Below are 21439 nucleotides of genomic sequence, written 5' to 3' on the forward strand. Positions count from 1 at the left end.
CAGCGGTGGGCGGGAGGGGGCATGGCGCTGCCAGGGAGAGACCCTGGCCTCTGGGCGGCACACAGCAGCCAGATAAGGGCCCGATAACTGAGAGAAAATAGCAACAGATTCAGACTTTCCCACCGCCGGGCAGTGGGGCAGCTCGGGCCACGGCAGGGGCAGGAGGCGGTGGGGACAGCCTCGTTCTCCCCGAGGGCGGCTGTGCTGTGTCCTGGGGGCTTGGGCCCCTCCAACCAGGACGGGCTCTGGTCCAGCTGGTACTGGAGGACGAGGAAACAGAGGCCCCGAGCACACAGGCGGCCCCAGCCCCTCGGGACCATGTGACTTGTTCTTTACCCTCAGTTCTAACAAGGAGCTGGGCTGATTTCCAGGCTGAGCTGGATGGAGAGAAACGAGTGAGAAGGGGAGCCCCCAGCAGGGACGGGGGAGCAAGGGGAGACCAGCATACGGGGCTTTGGTGAAGGGCAGGGGTGTCCCGCACCTCAGAGCCCAGGGCTGGCAGGAAAGGGGCGCAGAGGGGAGGCGGGCAGACGGGCAGGTTCTCGGCCCCAGGGAAGGTCACCAGGGCCTAGAAAGGGTCCCATTTAACCAGAACTTCTTAAAACTTTTGCCAACACTTAGAAGGAAGGTGGGTCCCAGCCCATGGTCCCTGAGAAGCTCGCACAGCACAGGGGTGCAGGCATCGTGGGGGGAGGCTGGCGATCTGGGAGGCGCCCTGGGTGCCTGTGGGTCCTCTCATGCCCACCCTCCCGCCAGGGTACCAAGGCCCAGCACAGATGCTGGGCACCCTCGGTGGGTCCACCTCATGTCCACCCCCCAAACGTGGCTGGAAGCTGCCCACTGCTCTCCGGGCCGCTCTGGCAGGAGGTCCAGGCCCATCAGCACAGGGCCGTCCTGGCTCCCAGCTCCTCCCCGCTCCCTCCACCCTCACCCCCTGGATGACAGCCAAACTGCTTCCGCTGTCCACGCCCCTCCAGGCATGTGCCCTTAGCCCACACTGTCCCTCTGCCAGGACAGCTCCCCCTGCCCGGTTGGGGCCTCCTCCTCCCTCCGTGAAATCTCTCCCCACACTTGGGTCATCCCTGGAGCCTTACATTTGTCCGCAATTGTCCCCTGGGGTGTTGCTCTGATGCTCTGTTGCCCTCCCCCAGTGCCCAGCAGGAGGACGGAGGGAGACCCCGCCCCGCAGCCCACTCCATGGAAGGTGCTGCCAGCGTCGCCCCTAGCGGGCTGTACCCTACGATAAAGGTGCACCCATGGCAGCAAGGATGAGAAGCGGGACCCCCCGCGGAGCGCGGGGGGGGGTGCCCTCTCGTCCTCGAGAAGCTCAGGCTGGGAGGGGCCCACAGGCCTCCACTGTGACCCGCCAGTGGCCCTCATCAACCCAGGATCAGTTCCTGCTGACAGCCAGGGCGACCACAAAGAGGATGTTGGCAAGATAATCTTGGCTTATTCGAGTGGGCAGCCTGCCCCACGGAGGGGCGGGCGAGGGTCTGAACCTCCGTGTGCGCTGGGGGCCTGGGTCCAGATGCCCTCCCACGCTGGTCCTGCCCCCCACCCCGATACCCGGTGGCAGGCGTGGCCCTGGGACAGAGGAGCCGGGAGGGCGTTGGGGGGGCAGCCTGACTCCCCGCCAAGGGTCAGCTGATGGCGCTCGGGTGCACCCTGTAGCAGGGGGCTCACTTCTCCTTCCAGAGGAGCAGACATGAGTCCAGACCCTCGGCCTCTCAGGCTTGGTCCCCGCCTTGGGTGGGCAGGCCCCCAACACGGCTGTGACTGAGTGACGGTGGATTCACCTGCTTTTGCTGCCAGGCTGTGAGCTGGACCTGAGGCGCGCAGCCTCCTAGCCCCGTGTGCACCCAGGCCACGCCCGGGAGGTGCTGGTGGCACGCTGTCCCGAGTAAGCCAGGCCGAGGAGAGTGGCCAGCCGCTGTCACAACACACTCTGGGCCACGGGAGGGCAAGGAGAGCCCTCGGCGTCGAGGAAGAACTTGGGTGCTCAGAGCGGAGACCAGCGGAGGCCCCATGCTCTCCGGGAACAGGGACCCCGTACTCTAAGGAACAAGAGTGCTGCGACCTACTTCAGCTTTTAACGTATTAAAATATCATAGGGAGATATCATTTGCATACAATAAAATTCATCCTTTTAAGTGTCATTCATCTTTTGGAGGCGTGTTCACTGAAAGATGAGCAGGACAGTCCTAGGTAACCCAAACAAAACCCAGGGCCCCCTGTAGCCCAGGCTCAACAAAGAGACACTTCAGCAGCCCAAATCCCCACCCGCTTCTCTCCAAAGCTTTGCAGGGGTCAGTCAGGATCTTCGACCGCCTCTCCCAGTCACTTCTCCACACCCCCGGCTGACCCAGCGCCTGGCACCCCTGCTCGGCTGTGCACTGTCCTGGCTTCCCTGTCCCTCCCCCAGACCCCTACTGTTCTCACCTGTGCTCTGACTTCCTCACGGGAGGTCTGGCAACTGGGCTGCAAGGGTGTGGAGGGGAGACCTGGGTGCCAAGGAGACGGTGGGCGGGTGCAGGGGTGAGGCCAGCAAGCAGGCTCCTGGGGATCTGCTGTCCCCAAGTCCCCACGCCCAGAAACAGGAGCCTGCTGTCCTCCCGTGTAGCTGCTGAGCCAGGACGACCACTCCCAGGGCCTCAGGCACCCCTCAGCCCAAGGCAGCCCTCTCTTCCCCCAGGCCTCCCCGCCCTGGCCACGGCCAGTCAGCTCCTCCAGCCCCTTCCCTTGGGGCTGTCAGCACAGATTCTGAAGACTCACTGCTGCCTGAGTGACTGTCTACACCCGTCTCCCCTGCTGCACTTGGCTTCCTGGTGATACTCACCCAGAACTCCTCCTCGGCTCAAGTGCACCTCGGTTCTCCATCTCTGAAGCCCTGGCCGTGGGCCGCGGCCCACCCCGACCCACACCAGTGCCCGCCCTCCCCTGACTCTGGCGAGGCCGTCCTGGCCTGAACTGTCCCGGCCCAGAACTGCCCGCCTTCTCACTGCACACTTACTCCATCACTGCCTTCTCCGTCTCTGCTCCCGGAGACTGGGGCATCCCCAGCTCCGGTGCACAGTGGGTGCTCTGGAAACTCTGGTGACTGCCGGACAGGTGGGGGAGGGGAAGAGGTGGGCTCAGAGCCGGGCGTGGCTGGGGGCCACCCAGGTCCACAGTGGTGGCGGTGGGGGAGTCTGGCATGGCCCCAGAGGGGAGCCTGGGGGCTGAGCCTGCTTGTTGGGGGGGTGTGACCAGGGACTCAGCCCCGGGGACCCTGAGCGGGCCACCTGCCCCCACTGGTGGAAGATAAGCCGGCAGGCCCTGCCTGGGGCTCTGAGGCCTGGGTGAGTATGGGGGCTCCACAGGATGCAGGGAGATGGGGCGCTGACACCTGGGGGTCTGCACCGCATCCCACCCCCAGCCACCACCACCTCCTCCTGTGGCCAGCCTGCAACCAACGGGCGAACTTGGGTGGCTTAAGTGCCCCGGCCCCAGGGCCACGCCCGGATCCCCGGCACGCATCACCCCTCGAGGCCGCACAGGGCAGGAAGGACCACGGGCAGCGCTGGGCCTGTCCCAGGCAGGAGTAATGCCACCATCACCATGACCATGACGACGGTAGCAGCACAAGCACTCGGGCAGCCTCTGCAGCAGGTCGGGCTCTAGACTCACCCACAGGGGACTTCTGATCCTTGTAACGACCCTGATTTACTGTCACCCCCATCGTCCAGGTGGGGAAACCGAGGCACAGAGAGATAAAGAAATTTGCCCAAGGCCTTACAGCTAGGGGAGTGACAGACTGCCACCTGCTCTCCCCTCCCGAGCCCTGCGTTCTCCCCGAGGCCCACCCGCCCAAACCCACCGTCCCTGTTTGTAGAGGTGGGGGCCCACTTGGGGGGCATTTGGACCCAGGTCTGTGTGGCTCCCAGGCCTCCTCTCCCCTCACTGAGCCTCAGTGTCCCTTCCGGGCTCTGCGCCACACACAGCCTGAGCCTCGGAGAAGGCCTCCCTCCCCTGTGGGCAGCCCCCCTCCCTGGTCTGTTGACTGCTGTCTGCCCCCTCTGTTCCCTGAGGCAACGGGGGGGGGTGCCCATCTGCTCCCCTGGCTGTGGTAGTGGCTCAGCAGGGGTGTGAAGCAGCTGGCACCCAGGGCCCCTCCCTCCAGGAGCTATGGCTCCCTCTGGCTCAGACCCCGAGACAAGTGTGCACAGCCCTCGACAGCTTATGGAGCTCTGCCAGGACCTGCATCGGCACCAGCCTGTGGGGAAACCGGCTCCACAGCGCAAAGAGGGAAACTGGGGCAAGGAGCAGCCCCCTTAGAGAGCAGGACCTTGGGCCACACGGCTCTTCAGGACCAGGCAGAACCGAGACTGTGCTGGGCTCCGGGGCGTATGGCTCTGTGCCCGGGGAACCTGCCCAGGCCTTGGCTTACCCATATGGGAAATGGGTATCAACCCACCGACCTCATAGGGCCGTTGTCAGTGTGGACAGGGAAGCGCTTTGCAGGAGATAAAGATGCCCCCGGATGGGGGTCCTTCCCAGGAGCACCGTGATTCCTTCCACCAGGCTTTCCACGTGCTGGGTCAACCGTGAGCAACAGGTCCAGATGGGGGTGAACAGTCTGGGTAGGGGGTGAACACACACCTTGGATATCATGAAGGGCCAGGATGGGTACAGGATAAAGAATGGTGGGTGGGTGTGGGAGTGGTCACTAAGGGCTCCTCGGAGGAGGCGATATTTAAGCTGTGACTGTGAATGGGGAACTCTAGACAGAGGGAACTGCCAGTGCAAAGTCCCTTGATCGGGAAAGAGTTTGGTGGGTTTGGGTGCTGCGGCTGAGGAAAGAGCACCAAGGCTGAGAGAGAGGCAGAGAAGCCGGAGCAGCAGGGTGGCCGGCCGGGGTTTATTCTCGGCACCGTGGGAAACTAAGCGGAAGAATGTGGATGCTGGATTGCAGGAAGGACTCCAGTGCGCAGCTGCTGAGGCCCGGCCACCGCCTCCAGGCAGTCCCCAGTTCTCTGCCACCTCCTTGGTCTGGCTCCACATCCTCCCCTGCCCAGAGCCTGTCCCGTCTCTCGGGCCAGGGCCAGCGGGCTGGTCCCCCACCTCGGTCCCTGGGGGCAGGGGCCCAGGCGGGCGAGGCGGAGAGAAAGGGGAGCAGAGGAGGCGGGAAGAAAGAGTGGGGCCTGAGAAAGCCCAGAAAGCCCAGCCCGGCTGATAGGGGAGAGATTGGTTTCAGCCGGAGCCGCAGGGCTGCCAAGTCCACATCCTATCGGCGGCCTGCACTTACTCAACATTCATCACTGCTGAACTCGGAAACTTTATCAACGCTAGAGGTTGGCGCCATCTCCGGGCCTGGCCACTCCCGGCCCTCCGATGGGCCCGATAGCCGCTGATAGATTACACGAGATTGTTTCACTCTGGAGAACCGATTACGAATGCTCCTCGGGGGAGGGCTGCAGACCACGTGGCCTGGGTGGGGCGGGGAGGGCCTGAGGCCACTTGTGGGCCGTGGCAACTGTCAAGAACACACTTGGAGCATGTGGCAGAGACCCCACGTGTGTGACTGGTGGGGAGGGGGAGGGGGCTACGCCACAGCGTGGGGCGGGAGCGGTGGTCAAGGGGCCGAGGCCACGGCATAGAGCCGTGAGTATGAAGGAGGCCCGGGGAGGAGGAGACGGGAGTCGTGCCCGAGAACAGGGGCCGCAGGCTCTGGAGTGGTTCTCTCCAGATGGGCCGATAAGGACTGACAGACGGGAGTGGGGCCGCAGCTCATGGAGCCATCCCGCGTGGCCTGCCGTCAGATGGACAGAGGCAGACGGCTTCCTGGAAGGGGACGGGGCTCCGGTGTGACAGGGCCCTGCCATCTGATAGGCGGGGCAGGAGACCCCGAGGGGGATGGGCCAGGCGCCGAGCCCTCCTCAGCTCTCATCCCTGGGGCTGCAGCCCCTTGGGGCCCGTGGCCAGGTACCGGGAGGGCAGGCCTGCCCGGGCTCGTCTGCAGACCCAGCCCTCGGGCACGACTGCCCCGGGTCCCACACTAGGACCCCCGTGAGAGGGTCCTCTCGTCACAGGGACTCCTGCGCCCACTCGGGCTCTGGGTTTCATTCACACCATGGTGCCACGGCCCTGGGGGGTGGCTAGCTCCTCTTCCTCCAGGCAGGCCCTCCTGATGCTCTGCAGATCAGGAGCGGGATGTACACCGGGCCTGGGAGACTCCAGTGTCCAGACTTGGGGCCACACTACCCCAGGTGTCTCTCCAGCGCCCCGGGGAGGGCGTGCAGCAAGGAAGGAAGAAGCAGGGTCCTTTGGGCGGGCCTGTTTCCCTGCTGGGTGCGCCTGGGCCATAGGCAGCAAATTGACTCTGCTCCCACTGCACAGATGGGGAAACTGAGGTCCCGAGGTGCTTCCTGGGCCCACGGGGAGTTGGTGGCTGTGCAGGGCTGGACCCCAGACCTCCTGGCCCAGTGCATCCCTCGTCTCCATGGGGCCCAGAGCCACAGTGTCCAGGAAGCTGGGGGCGGCGGTGCACCTGGGCTTAAATCCCACCGGCAGGCCCCTCACCGCCCTGAGCCCGTTTCCTCAACTGAAACACTGGGAGTTAAAACATCAGCTTCAAATTCATAGATAAAAGTGGAAGAGAGGTTGCCCGGGGCTGGAAGGAAGAGGAGGTCAGTGTTCAATGGGGACAGAGCTTCTGTTGGGAAGATGGAAAACTTCTGGAAATGGACAGTGTTGATGGTTGCACAGCCTCACGAATGCACTTACTGCCACTAAGGTACACACTTGAACTGGCTAAATGGTAAGTTGTGCTACCTGTATTTTACCACACACACAGACACACACACACACACACACACACACACACACACACACACGAGTCTGCTGCCCAGTGCCGTGGAGCACACAGCAGGTGCTCCCTGAGTGCCTGTTCCCTTCCTTAGGGATTCAGAGACACATAGCCCTCCACAGCGACGCGTCTGCCCCACCACGCTGCCCCAGGCCACTGCTGAGCGCAGAGACAGGCCAGGGCTTGCCGGGGTCTGGTCCTGTGTCCACAGATCGGGGCTGGACACACTGGGGAGCATGTCCATGAGGGAGGTCAGATGAGCCGACCGGTCCCGTGAACGGTCCCAGGCAAACCTCTGCAGCTGGTCATGGCCCAGCTCTGCTGGCCTCCCACGGAGGGGGCCACGGCTTCCCTGGCCCGGCTCCAACCCCTGCAACCCTGCGCCTCCGCCCCCCCACACCCCCATCCAGGAATACCCAGTGAGCCCAGACCGAGCAACAGGCCTGTGCCAGCTGCTGTCCTCTCTCCCCAGCCGTCATGCGTCTTTCCCCGTTAGGGCTCTTGCCGCTGCTGTTCCCTCTGCCAGGAACGCTCTTCCCCCCACACGTCATCTGCCTCTGCCTAGTCTCTTGTCCACCCCTGTTCCCAGGCAGCCAGCCCCGAAGCAGCAAGCCTCGGCTCCGCCCATGACCCACGTGGCCACCACCCACGTGGCCACGACCCACGACAGCACTCCCTAGCAGGGGCTGTTTTTCTTCCAGTTCCCTCTGTTCCTTGGGTTGGCTTTGCTCCCCTGGGACAGGGCCCAGGGTGGGGAGCAGATTTAGAACCCGGTCGAGGGAGTATTTATGGAGCACCTGCTGTATGCCCTGCGCTGTCCTGGGGAAGGCAGAGCTGCCCCGCCACGGTCACACAGAAGCGGTCTGGTTCTGGTCTGATGGCCCCCTCCCTGTTTCCTTCCCCTTGATCTCAGCCCAAACTCCTTCCCTCCTCACCCCTCTGCTATTTTCCACTTATGCATTTTTGAAAAACGCCCACGCCTGTGGCTGGGTTTCAGGTCACAGAGCCCTGTGGGTGCCGTGGGAGCTGGGGGGGTCTCTGGCTGGACTCTGGGCCCCATCTTGCCAACAAGACATCCCAGGGGTGCAAAGTGCCTTTGAACATCGTGAGAATCCCCCAGAGTTTCTTGAACACTTCCTATGGACATGGTCTCTTGTCATATAAATTTCTAAAATAGGAGCTGTGGAGAACCCCGTTTCCAGAATACACCACAGCCACAGATAGAGGAGGACGCCCCGGAGAACCTCCTGTGTGAGCCCTCACTGTGTGGATAGGGACACAGGCCCAGGGAGCACACAGAAACCCTGGAGGCAGATAGGCCAGACCCTCCCGTTGTACAGACAGCGAGGCAGGTGTGGCCAGTGGGCTGCACCGTGACTCCTTAGGATGGTGCCGAGGCCCCGCCCCCAGCCTGGTGCTACACGGAGCCCGGCAGAGGGAGGGTCCAGATGAAAAGCCCAGCGGGGGAGGGCAGAGGGAGAGGGGACAGCACGCACAGGGGCTGGAGGTGCCCCAGACACGTGGAGTGGGAGGGGGAGCTGGCCGGCCTTGAGCTCTTGAACTCGGTGTTCCCATCTGGGAGTGTGAGCTGGCCGCACTGATCTCGGGAATGCCCAAGTCCTGGCCCCCCAACTCAGGCTGTGGGGGTCTGGGCTCTGCAGGTCAGCAGGAGGTCATCCAAAGGCCCGCCTGTCCATCCCCCTGTGCCCAGTTTTCCATCACTGGGGCAAGGTCCTGCCCAGGACAGTGTCTCCCCATATTAAGGGCTCCCCTGCAGGAGGCCCCGCCCACTCTGAGAAGGCCCGCCCCCCACACAGTGCTTAGCCAATCCCTGGGCCTCACTCCTGCTCATTTGCATGCCCGTTTCCATTGGCTGAGGACACAGAGGTTAGGCCCTGGGTTCCCTGGCTGTGGGGGTGGGGCGTGGGGGAGACCATGCTGGGTGGGATGGGGGGGGTGGCACTGGGCTCTGAGGGCCCTGGGCTGGCTCTGGGGAGACTGGCTCTGCTGGGCCATTCCGGGGAGCCTGAGGGCTAAGGGGCTCTGGTGGGAGGACCAGGTTCTGGGGGGTGGGTTCTAGGGGTGCCAGGCTCAGGGTGACCCGTCTTAGCCCCAGGTCTGGGTCATAAAGGGCCACCTGCTGCTGGGGGAGAACTCTGGTCAGAGTGCAGGCATTTCCTTAAATCCTCCCCCCTCCCCGCCACTATGAATGACTCAGAGCAGGAAAGATACTGACCCAAGGTCACACAGCCAGGACGCAGCAGCACAGCTGGGACCTCACTTCCCCAGTCCTGGCTCCTCACCCCAAGCCTGGGTCCTTCCCTCCACGGAGGCCCTGTAGGGCCACTTCTTATTTTTCGCTGCCTCGTCTCAGGGAGAGCTATTTTTCCGCTTCCTTTGCAAAGTGATGGCGACATTGATGATGATTTTACGAGAACCCGGTCCCCATGCTTTCACCTTAGATCTAGTGGCACCATTTTCGCGGCTCTGAGTTGCAGGGTGGGGGGCTCGCGGGTGTGTGAGTGTGTGTGAGCGCGTGTGCACAGGCTTTGTTCCTGGCATTTTGGTGGGTGAGATAAGAGGAAACAACAGAACCGCTTGGAGCGGCAGGCAGATAGATAACAGCGATAGGGCTTCTCCACCACCAGGCCTATCTGCGCTTTATCGCAGTTCCCTTTTCTTTCTTTCTGGTTCGGGGGGAGGGCGGAACACACCCCCCAGCCCGCCCCCAGCCCACCCCCACGCCCGGGACCCGAGCCGAGGGGCCTCCCTCTCAGGCTCCCTCCCTCTGTGTCTAACACACCCAGTGCCCAGGCCCGGAGCTCCTGGCTGGAAAGGGAAGGGGTCCCGAGGGTCGGTGTCACCACTGAGATGGGTGACAGGGCAGCGGCAGCAGGGGAGCATCCGCCCCCGAGAGAGAACCCAGATCCCTCTCATCAGCCCCGCAAAAGGGCCCTGAGGAGGGCTGACTCCCGTTTCAGGACGAGGCCAGGGAGGCCCAGAGAGGTGACATGGCAAGGCTGTGCGGGGCCCGGGATTTGAACCTGGGCCTCCCTGGCCTTGAGGGTGGTGGTCTGCAGAGCGGGTACTGAACTCCTTCCTTGAGAAGTCCTGTGCACCCCCTGAGGGCACGGCTGGGCGGGGACAGGGAGGCCCCAGGGGAGATGACTCCCGGGCCACTGACTCCCAGCCCGGCGCCCGTGGGGCAGGTCTTAGTGTCTTCAGCCCCGTTTTACAGATGTGGAAACCGAGGCTCAGAACAGGGAAGTGCCTGTGAGCCACAGCGACGGGGGCAGGCTGGACCCCCTAGCCTCCCTCTGCACTCTCTCTGGCCCTGGTGAAAGCAGAGGGTCCAAGGGGAGGGCTCCCAGAGCCACAGGACAGATGTTCCAGAACCACCCAGGTCACTGTGTGAGAGCACAGGGGCCTGGGCCTCTGCAACCTGGAGCCATTCGCCACAAACAGCCCAGGAAGAATGCTGGTGGGATTCGAGGAGGAGGTGCAGCAGGCACCCCCGCAGGTGCCCTGAGAGAACCCCGCGTCCCCAAGCATGTGTCCCGGGATGCTCTCCCTGCTTCTCTCCCGTCTCCTCCCTCAAAGGCCGAGGAGGCCGGAAGTGCAGTCACGCCCACGGCACAGGTGAGGAAACTGTAAGTCACTTGCCCAGGTGCCCTGCACAGGCGGCAGGATTCAAACCCAGTCACCCCACCCTATGCTGGTCCCCCTCCGCCATATATGCACCATTTTACTGGAAATAGCTGACTTCCTTTAGAATACTGAAACAAAATAAAACCCCAAAGACAGAAAGAAACCAACTTTATCACCAAAGGGGCCCATTTTCTGAGGACAGATGAAATGACCTCCAGATGCAAGCAGGAGCAGTCGCCCCATCGTCCATCGCTCTTGGACAGGGCTGTGTGGCCCTGAGCAGTCACTCACCCTCTCTGTGCCTGGGCATTTTCCCCCAAAACAGAGAGGGCAGTCCTCTTAGGGCAGGTGGAAGCTCATGGCCGCCAACAACCCCAGAGCCTGCAGCCAAGATGGAGACCCAGACCTTGACCAGGCCTCTAAGTCAGGTCTCTACGGCTTTCTCCCATGCTGCGTGACCTTGGGTGGGTTACTCAACCTCTCTGAGCCTTGAGTCCTCCGAGGAGAAATGAGGTCAGAGGTGTCCCTCCCAGGATGCTGGGAGGACTCTAAAGGATAACACAGGTCACGCCCAGGCCTGGCATATAGCAAGTGCTTGGGGAAGGCAGCTATCAGCTAACAATGGCTCCATTCGGATTTTAAGTGTGGAGTCCCAGAGCCACCCAGAAATGTCACTGACTGTCCAGTCAGGCCTCCTGTCTCTGGGACCACAGAGAATCTCGTTTCTCAAGAGTCGCTTAAAAAATAAATGCAGAAAGCAGGGAAAATGGCCAGCTGCCCTGCGCCTGCCGGGAGCCCCAGGCAGCTCCTCTGCCAGGCTTTCTGCATCCCTAGTGCCCCCTCTGCAGCGTCCCCTCCCCCACGGCTGCCGCACCTGTCCCTCAGCGGGGAGGATTAGTCCCACGGTGGCCCTGATCACACCATCAGCGCCGGATCTCGGGTCAGCTGAAGGAGGCAGCTTTACCCAGACAGACGCGGAGATGGCACCTCAGTCCCATCAGGGCGCCAGCCGTCACACGTGGCGGCCGAGCGGGCCTCCGAAGGCAGGGTGGCTGGGGACCGGGAGGGGAGAGCGAGCTGGGAGCCCCTCCCTTTCTCCAACTAACCGGCAAGTGGGGCTCCGCCGGGTTCCTTGACATTTACCGGGCACCTACTGTGTATAACCAGGCACTGCTTGTTCTAGGGGTCAGGGAGAGAGAGGAGAGACCCAAGCCTGGGCCCATTTGACACATGAGGACACCGAGGCCCAGAGATATGTCCCAGGAGATAGAGGCAAGGCAGCCGGGTCCAGACACCCAGCTCCGGTGAGGAGCTGTTGAGATTTAAGTCCCCCATGAGGGCTCAGCCCTTGGCCCCCATTCCCTCCAACACGGTTCCTCCTGATGCGGCCGCCTTTCCCAGCAGAGGCCTCTACCTTCCCTCCCCGGCCCGGCCCGTGACACTGTCTTTGTGCAGAGGCCTGGGAGGTGCAGGCTGGACGTGCCAAGGTTGATGGCCGGCCCAGGGGGACAGGACAGGCCGGGAGAGATGGCCCCCACCCTGCCCACCCTCCTCCCTACCTTCTTTTTCAAAAACATAATTTATCTGTGTATTATCAAGAAATCCAGACACTTTAATCAGTGAGCTATGAAGTCAGAATTTCCATTCTTATCTGCGGGAGGAGTGGAAATGGAGGAGATAGCACGAGGGATCGCTGGTGGGGAATGTTAATGGGTGGAGAGGCTGGGCCATTGGCCACGGAGACTCCGTATCTCCCCCATTATCAAGGCCGTATCTTGCCAACCATCTCGGCGCGGTAATGGGGCCAGTTCAACTTTCCGAGTTATCACGGGAGCTGAAACCTGCGCCCGCTGGAGGCCTGGACCGGGAGACAGTTCGGGCGGACCAGGCCCTGGTGGGCAAAGCCAGGATGGAGAGGAGGACCTGGCCGGGGCCCATGAGGGCCTGGGTGCCCACTGACCATCAAGGCCACTGCAGTGAGACTTGGGGGGGGGGTCCCTCTGCTCTCTGGGAAAATGTCTGGTTTTGGCAGAGCTGGGTGTGTGCATATTGTGCAGGAGGGGAAACCGAGGCAGGAGGCCACCTCAGGGTCCCAGTGGGGCTGGGGTGGTCCCAGGCCCTCCTGAGCCGTGCCAGGCCCATGAAATGGAAAGGGTGGGTGGTGTGGGGGCATGGTGGGGGGACCGGGGTGCGAGCAGCCTGCCCTCCTGCCCTGTGGCCCGCAGGGTCCCCTATCACCTTTGCTGGAAACCTCTTCCAGGCCCCAAGCCCCAGGAGCGGGAAACATGAGCAACAAAACCAGCAGGGTGGGGACATCCTGGTGGGCTCTGCCCCCGCAGGTCCCAACCTGAGGCTCAGGGTACGCTCAGTGTGGCCCTAAAATGCTGGGGCTTCCTGCCTGCCCTCAGGGCCCCGGCACGGGATGCCCCAAGGGATGGGGCACCCAGGGCCCATAAACGGAACACCTCTGCCCATTCAGAGGAAAGGGCCTCCAAATCCACTCACTCCCTGGGAGCACTGCAGCTGAGGTGCGGAACAAGAGTCTCACCCGAGGACCCCCCCTCCCCCGCTGCCTAGAAGGTCCCACGTGACCAGGAACTGCCCCAGGCGGGCCTGGCCTTCGTGTGCCAGTTCAGCTGTGGCTCTGGTCTCTCTCCTGCAGCTGGAAGGCTGGGCAGCGGCCACTTTGGCCCAAGAGGGGAAGGCAGTTGCCCAAGGTCACACAGCCACCAAGGAGACCAGAGCTGGATGCTGTCTGGAACGGCAGGAAGGCCTCAGTTTTCTGGACGTAAACATGGGTGGCACCAAGCCCAGCAGGGAGAGCTCTGGCCCTGGACACCACAACTGTTGCCATCCTCTCCTCGCTCCCAGGGTGGGGAGCTCGAGCCGCGGTCCTGAGTCTGACCTTTAAACCCTCTAAGCCTCAGTTTCCCCTCCATGCACCGGGCTAACCGCTGAGCCCCCCTCAAAGGTTGTGAGGGGAGGACGTGAGCTCATGGCTGTAAGTGCTGGGCACCCAGCAGGGGCTTAGTAAATGCTCAGCTAACGCCTCCTCTAACGACCAATGACCATGAGCTGGGGCTGGTGTCGGGATGAGCTTGGGGCCCCAGTAAACTCGGGTCAGGTGGGGGAAGCCTCAGCTTTCTCTCTCATTGCAAGGGGCCGAGTGCCCGATGCCAGAGCAGCCCGAAGAGCAGAGAGGGGCTGCCCCAGGCCCGCCAAGCCCTCCCTGGGGGCTGAGGGTCCAGCAGTGCAGGACGGGCCCGCTGTTCTAGGGGAGGGCTCTCTGGCAGCTCTTCCCCACTGCCCACCGCAGGAAGGAGCCGAGACCCCTGGCCCTGTGGCCCCCTGCCCTCCCGCTCCCTGGGTCTGACTTGCAGGGTGGAGAAAAGGGAAATGAAGGCAGGAGGCTGTGGCAGGTGCAAGTGGCCAGGGCAGATCGGGAAAGCTGGAGGGCTTGAAGCGAGACATCGAGAGGGACTGGCAGGAAGCAGCGCAAGGGCGATGGGGGAGGGGAGAGGTGCCCCCCCCCCTTCCTCTTCATTTTAACTTTGACAAACGACAGACGACGCAGAGGCTCTGGCCCAGGCTGGACCTCTGCTGTCAGGTCTCACCAGCCTCGCTGCCTGCGAGCTCAGCATCACAGTTGTACTTTGTAGGGGAACCAAGGCTCAGGGGGCCCAACTGACTTGCACCCAGCCTGGTGTCCCCAAGATATCCCCATCCTGCAGAGGTGGAGACTGAGGCTCAGGAAGGCAAGGTGAGCCTCCCAGCAGAGCCTAAGAGCTCCACCGCAGGGAAGCTCCGGCAGCCACCCGAGTGCAGAGCCCCTTCCTCCCAGGAAGCAGCCCGCCCGCCAGTTCTGGGGGTGCCTGGGAGCTGGCGCAGGGTTGCACAGACCACCCCATCGATCCCATCTCCACACCATTCGAGTGCTGTGTGACCCTGGCGCAACCACCCACCCTCTCTGATCCTCTTTTTGGGGTGCAAAATGGTTTGAGAACCCCAACCTCAGTGGGTGTACGGAGACTCACGGGAGGGGATGCCGGCGAAGTGCTTACGGGGGGAGGCTCTGAGGCTGACTGGCTGGGTCTCTGTCCCCACTCCGCTCCAGCCCTGAGGTGGGGACCGTGCGGACCAGGAGCACTGGCGCCACAGCCAAGCTTGCACCATGCCGGGGCTCACGGAGGCTGCACACCAGTGCCCCATCACCTCTTTTACGGGACGGGAAACCACGGCTCCACAGCCGGCAGGCCCAGGGGAGGCAGATGGAGGGACAGGAGGTAGAGGGGAGGGGCCGATCTGTGCCCCAGCTCTGGCCCAAGGTCAGCCACTGCATTCCTGCCCCAGCAGGCGATGCCTTCTCCTGAACAGGAGACTGGGGGGAGGGAGGAGGGAGGAGGGAGGAGGGAGGAGGGAGGGGAGGCGGGGAGGAGCTGGGCCCAAGAGGCCCTGGGAGGACACAGGATGACTCAGGAGGGCAGGACAGGTGACTGGGGGGCTAAGTAGGCACTGCCCAGAGAAACCTCGGCCCTCCTCTGGGGTCCACAGACCCAGCTCCTGGATCACAAGTTCTCGAGCATGTTACTGTCTCCCAGGGCCTCAGTTTTCTTGCCTGTAAAATGGGGCAGTCAACAACGATGATGATCATAACAGCAGGTAAGACCCTTGGGCAGGAAAGGGACTGATGGGGCCTGGGCCCACCCCGCCTAAGGTGCAGTCAGGGCACCCGGCCCACGACTCCCTCCCTCTTCAAAAACTAACACATGAAGGGGAGGAGGGTGGGAGGCAGGCCTCTGTGTGAAGCGTCCAGCCCTTGGGCCTTCTGGCAAAATGTCAGTAGTGCAACCAGCAGCTCCCAGGGCTGCCACGTCCACCAAGGACGTGACTGCGGGACAGCACTTTACAGTTTGTATCTGGGAATCTCACGGACCCCACATACAAGCCCCAGGAGGGAGGTGCTCTTATTAAGCTTCTGCTTCAAAAGCAGAAACCGAGGCAAGAGAGAGGCCACCTGCCCACAGGGTCACAGCAAGGCCAGGACTCGAGCCACGTGGCAGCCCCCCGCTGCAGTGGCCTCCCGCTCCGGAGACGAGGGCTGGCCTGCAGCCCGGAGCCCTCGGAGGACGGCGCGGGCCTGGATCTCAGAGCTCCCACTCCCTGCTGTGGGGCACCGGGTGGGGATGGAACCCCTGGGGCCCGGAGGGTAAGGTCCCTGTCCTCAGCCTGCCCAGTGGTCCCAGGGACAGCTGGGGTGGGTGGGAGCGACATGCCACCCATCAACCAACAGCCCAGCCCCTATCTCACCTGGGATCCCAGGTGTGCCCTGCTCATCACCTTCTGTGTCCCAGCCCTGCGTGAGCACCGGACACAGCCTCTGGGGTAGATGCCGTGTCACGTGTCACCCCCGTTCTACAGATGAGAAAACAGGGAGACGCTCCCTGAGGCCACTCAGCTGGGGGCTGTGGTGCTGGAGTTGAAAGTTGGGGGGCTGGGGGGGGAGGGCAGGCCTCTCTCAGACCCAGACCGCCCTCATCGCCTCCTTGCCTGGAGGCAGGACTCTAGTCCCAGCCTCCTGATGTCTTCAAAACCTCATTTGCAAAATGGGGCACTGGACTGGGATGTGCCCATTGAACCAGTGGGCAAACTGAGGCAGAGAGGGGCCACCCACACTGATGCTGCCTGGGGACCCTCGGCAAGCCGCCGTTCCTTTCCAGGCCTCCAGCTCCTCCTCTGTGAAATGGGCACAGGAACACAGGAGGTCCTGGGGTCCTCTCACTGGGCTGCCCGACCCCACAGCCCCTCAACTCTGGGCTGGCTTGGTCCAAACCCATCCAGAGCTCAGGCGGGGAGGTGAGGGGTGGGTGGGGGACAGAGGAACATCACTGACAACTCCCCAGTGCAGCCCCTCCTCTCTGACGAGGAAACCGCAGCCTGGAGAGGGCAAGCAACGTGCGCAGTTTGCACAGCCCGGGCACCTGCCTGGCAAGCTGTAGCTGGAATGGCTGGAGGCGAAGGCCAGCCACGAAGAGGAGTGACGGGAGGGGGGTAGGTTGCGGGGCCCACTTCCTAGGCAGGGTCCTTGCATGTGTTTTACTCTCTGGGGACAGCTTGGGAAAAGGGATTTGTCCATCACAGATAAGCTGGAAACCACAGATCTAACTTGACCGATGGACCACAAAGATATTGTTGAGGACGAGGACGAGGAGGAGGATGGGGATGCTGGCAGCTGTCTGAGAAGATGTGTATTTCCCGTCCGTGCTCACAGCTGTGCTCAGGGACCACCAGTGTCAGCACCCCCATTCTGCAGATGGGGAAACCGAGGCAAAGGCACTGAGGCTGGAAGGGGCTGAAAGAAGCCAGAGAGAAATCCTCCAAGTCTCGGCTTGAACCCAGGCCCTGGTGAGGGGGCAGCCCTGACGGGAGCCTGCTCTCCCCTCCTCACAGGGACACATGCACTGCAGCCTGAAGGCAGCTGAGCCCTTACCCACGGGGCCATCCGCCTCCTGCTGCCAAAGCCGAGGACATGGAGGCACAGGGCCGACTCTGCAGGTGTTGCTGCCCCCTCTCCTGCAACCCTCTCGGTCCAGGCCACTCCTGCCTGGGTAGGGAACAGCAGGCGAGGTCCAGAGAGTGAACGTGTGATGGCGGCCTCAGTCTCCCCGTCCGTGAAATGGGGACAGGGGCCATGGGGCAGCGCCAGGAAGATCCAAGGGTATGGGGGCCGGTGGCAGGAGCCCAGCCAGGTACCCGGGCCCGGGGCTACGGGGTTGGCGACAGCGGCTGGCGACGCAACAGCTGCCTCCAGGAGAGGGCCTGTCGATGGCAGATAGTCCGCCCGGGAGTGTTATTCCCGAGCCCGGCAAGCCCCAGGAACGTCTGGTTGGCATAGAAACAGGAGATAAGGGGTACAATTAATGGCATCGTGTTCCCTCCTCCTTTCTTCCCCAACTGACCCATTTAAATCCCTGGCGGTGCTGGTGCCATGCTGGGCTCCCAGTGACCTCTGGGGAGGGGCTGGCTAGGTGGGCGGGATGAGACTGGGGCTCAGGGCCCTGGCAGGGCTGGACGAAGCCTCCTGGGACCCCACCCTCCTACCCTGCGCAGAAACATCTCAGGAAGGAGGTCACAGGAGACTTGGCAAGGGCAGGGCTGGGGAAAGACCCCTGGGCACCTGTGCTCCCAGAGGCCCATTTCACAGGTGTGGAGACTGAGGCTGGGGAAGCCCAGAGGCAGACAAAGGCAAGAGACTGTGGGAAAGCAGCGTGATGTTCGCAGCAGGGCCAGACTGCCTGCCTTCCAACTCTGGCTGTCACTTTCTTGGGTGAGAAACTTAACTTCTCTGTGCTTCGGTTTCCCCAAGATGTAAACGGTAAGAACAGGACCTGCCTTAAGATAACACATGGCCTGGCACAGAGTAAGCCCCGTGAGTATTAGCTACTATTGATATCATTATTACTATCTAACAAGCAAATGAGCCGTCTGTCTTCCCTCAGGCCCAAGAATGCAGGAAAACCAGCGTGAAGGCCCAGCCTCAGGGCCTGAGAGCTCGGGGGCCCCAGCCGCTGCCCACCAGAGCTCTGCTCAAGGCCAGGTTCAGGGAATGGGGGCTGGGAGCCAGTCCCTGCATCTCTAAGGCCCTGGTCCCTGGCTCACTGTAGCTTGGCCCCCATGCCCCCAGGGCTCTGAGGAGGGGGCGGAGGCCAGCTGAGGGCAGCCACGGTGCCCGTCCACCCCTCGGTTGGCAGGCAAGGTCACACCTGATTTCCAGAGAGGGGAAACTGAGGCTGCGGAAGGCACAGCCACCTGCTCATGGGGCTCGAGTTACAGGCAGCCGGGTTGCCAAAGCCCCATCTTTCCTTGCTTCTCTGCCATCACAGTGGGGTGGTGGGTACTGCAAGGTGACCCCTGGGAACCAGGCAGATTCCCAGGAGCCTCCCACACCTGGAAGGGGGAGGCGCATCGCTCTGTGCAGATAATCCCTCTCAAGTTCATAAAAACTCAAAGACCACCTCATCCCCCTTCCGGCCCAACCCAGTCTCTCTCCGGAACTGGCCCTCACCAGACGGCACTGTCAGCCTCCAGGTGGGCGTCCGGCTGCTGGGGAGAGCGGGAAGGTGGCTTAAAGCTCGGAGTGAATGAGTCATCCTGTGGCCACCAATAATTTGCTTAATCAAGCTCTGAGAACGTGTGAAAAACACCTCCATCTGCAATGGAGCAGCTGTTAGGGCTGGGACTTCTTCCGGGAGCCCCTTGCCTGGCTGGCCTCGATTTCCACTTGGCATCTGGAGCCATGGTCCCCAGGGGCCCTCCCACTGCAAAAGGGCTCTGTGGTCCCCTCAGCATCCCCAGTCTGACCTGGGGGCTTGTTCCTGCCTCCAATGTCCAGAGTTGGAAACTGAGGCTAGCCCACTGTCCCTGGAGGCACCCCCAACAGCTGGCCTCTTCCTGACCCCCGCTGGAGGTCCCCCCTTGCAGGCAGTGCCCCATCTGCCCCCACCCGCCCCCACCTCCCTGTTTTCCGCACTGCTCTCAGCCAGCCCCTGGTCAGCTCACCCCTCCCCTGGCTCCCCAGGGCAGTGGCTAAGACCCAGTACTTGCATTCAGCAAATGCTCAGTGAAGACCTGCTGAGTGGATCAAGGCAGGTCTGAGCAGACATGCCCTTCTGATTTGGGGGACCTGCTCAAAAAGATGCCAGCACACTGTGTTCCCCCCAACCTCAGCTCAGCAGCAGAAGCCACTTTGATTCTTTTTTCAAGAAAACTCCAAGCAGGTTACACTTACCACTTGCCAGGAAGAACACCAACCCCAACTTGATTCAAGGGGGAAAACACCCTCTCTCCTTCTGGAGGTGACAACCCTGACTCTGGCTATCTCACACCATCTAATAAGAATCAGGGCTGGGTGTCCTCCCTCCCCTCCTCCCCGCTCCTGGCCGGTGCAAAGTCAGTTTTCTTTCATTTTGACGGACTGTACCACCCGCAGGGGGAGGATCAACTTCCTGGCAATGAAGTGTGTTTGGGATGAAAACTCGCCCAAACGGACCCAGGCACGCACGCCCCTCCACCCCTCCCCGGCAGGTCGGAGGCCCCCCACTCGCCCCAGCCGCGACGCCCCCACGCTGTTGTTGCCTCGAACCCGGCGGGGCCTGGTGGCCATAGATAAGGGCTCTTATCGCTTTGGGAGATCGCCATCCGGCCGACCGGCCCGGCGCTTATCTGAGCTCACATCGACCCGGGCGGGAGGAAACCTCGGCGGGCCAGGGCGCCGGGGGTCCCGAGCTGCGCTCCGCCCCGCACTCCCCGCCAGCGCGGCCCGGCCTATCGTCGCAGCCATCTGGCCGGCCAAGGCCGCGCTCCCGCCTCGCCCTCCCCCGCTCCCACGTTTGAAGTTAATAAATGGGAGCGCCTATCGCCGCCGCCATCGGTTGTGCGCCTTATCAGCGCGGCACATCTATCTCTGCGCAGAACAAAAGGCGCACAGAGGCGCGGGCAGCTGCGCCCCGGCTTTGGTGGGGGCCCGGGGGGGGGCGGCGGCCCCAAGCGCTCGGGCCCCTCCCCTCCACACCCGCGGCCTGGTCGCAGGTGAGGCCAGAGCGGCGGGCACACAGCCGCCAGGGCCCTACGCACAGCCGCGGGCAGAGGGCGGGCGTGCGGGCGCCGCCGCTTGGTGACAATCTGCGCTCGCATCTTAACGCGCCAAGATCTGCCAGGGTGAGGAGGCGCCCGGGGCCGCGGGCTGAAGGGAGGGTGCCCCGGCCCCGCCTCCCAGGGCCGGCCCCCTCCCCAGCCCGGTTCCCGGGCGCGCTGAAGGTGGACAGCGGGGGCTCGCTCTCGCGCCCGCTTTGGTCCCTGTCCCCAACATGCACCGCTCGGTCGACCCAGCTGAGCCCGGGCGCTCACTCCGCTTTGGGCCTTATCGGCTCTGGCGATCGGCTTCCAACCTGCGATCTCCCTGCCCGCGCTATCTGCATTTCTCATCACGATGAAACACATACACACGCACACACGAGAACAGACCGAACAGAGGCGCACAGGGGAGGAGGGGAAAAAGAAACCAGAGAACCAGCGCAGATCGGGACCTGTGGGTGGTTTTAATACTTGAGTTGACTTGATAGAAGGCGACTTTCGGAAAACAGGTCCCGCTTGCACATTGAGGAGTCGGGTTACGGGAACCCGGATTCATGCTTGCCTTCCCCCTCTCTGGGACCTCGGGAGTAGACACTCCCCCAAGAGCATGCACACAGGGTTCTGGTGGCAATGGTCATGTGGACAGAAGAGGCAGTGCTGGGGAACATGGGGCTGGGCAGTGGTCTGGCCCCCTCTTTGCCTCCTGGGCAGCCCCAACGACCTGCTGGTCTGGCTGGGGAGATGTGGCCCCGCACTCTGGCCCTGGCAGCAGAGGCGCGAAGTTATTATTGGCGTGGGGTGGGGAGCCGTGCTTCCTGTGCACTGCCCTCTCTCTCCCTGCTCAGGCAGCCGAGTGGCCCCAAGAGTACGGGGCGCTCTTATCTCGGGGGGGGGGGGCATCATCAGTGTGGACACAGCAGCTGCCTGCCCCCCTCCCCCACCGGGGGAGTGGCCTGAGGGCCAGACGGGTGAGACACTTGGACGCGTGCGGAGGCGACCCTGGCCCAGGACTGAGTCCCAGGAGACCCCTCCCCGACTAGGAGCAGCCCCTCGGCTAGAGGGTGTGTGTGACCGCAAGCCACCCAGCGCACAGCGCCCCTGCAGTCCTGGCTGGGACACAGGGAGGGGAGGACCTCCAGGAGGCTGTCCCCGGACAGGGAAGGCTCGAGTTCGAGACCCAGAGACAGGGCTGGAGCCCAGCGCGTGGGCTGCGGTAGCTACACCTCCACCCCCCAAGCCAGGCGGCTCTGCAAGACAGCGGGAGTGGGGGTGGGCGCCGGCGGGTCTCCGCCACTTGGCCGTGCACTTCCACGCGCC

The 21439-nt window shown here is 63.0% G+C and overlaps 1 protein-coding gene across 1 annotated transcript in view; it reads right to left on the minus strand.

Annotated features, from left to right (window-relative positions):
- The window catches only part of ZFPM1 (zinc finger protein, FOG family member 1), a 68537-nt gene that overhangs the window by 46558 nt on the left and 540 nt on the right, over window positions 1-21439 (minus strand). The window lies entirely within an intron of this gene.

Source organism: Eschrichtius robustus, chromosome 19 (genome assembly GCF_028021215.1).
Source record: "Eschrichtius robustus isolate mEscRob2 chromosome 19, mEscRob2.pri, whole genome shotgun sequence".
Classification (NCBI taxonomy): domain Eukaryota; kingdom Metazoa; phylum Chordata; class Mammalia; order Artiodactyla; family Eschrichtiidae; genus Eschrichtius; species Eschrichtius robustus.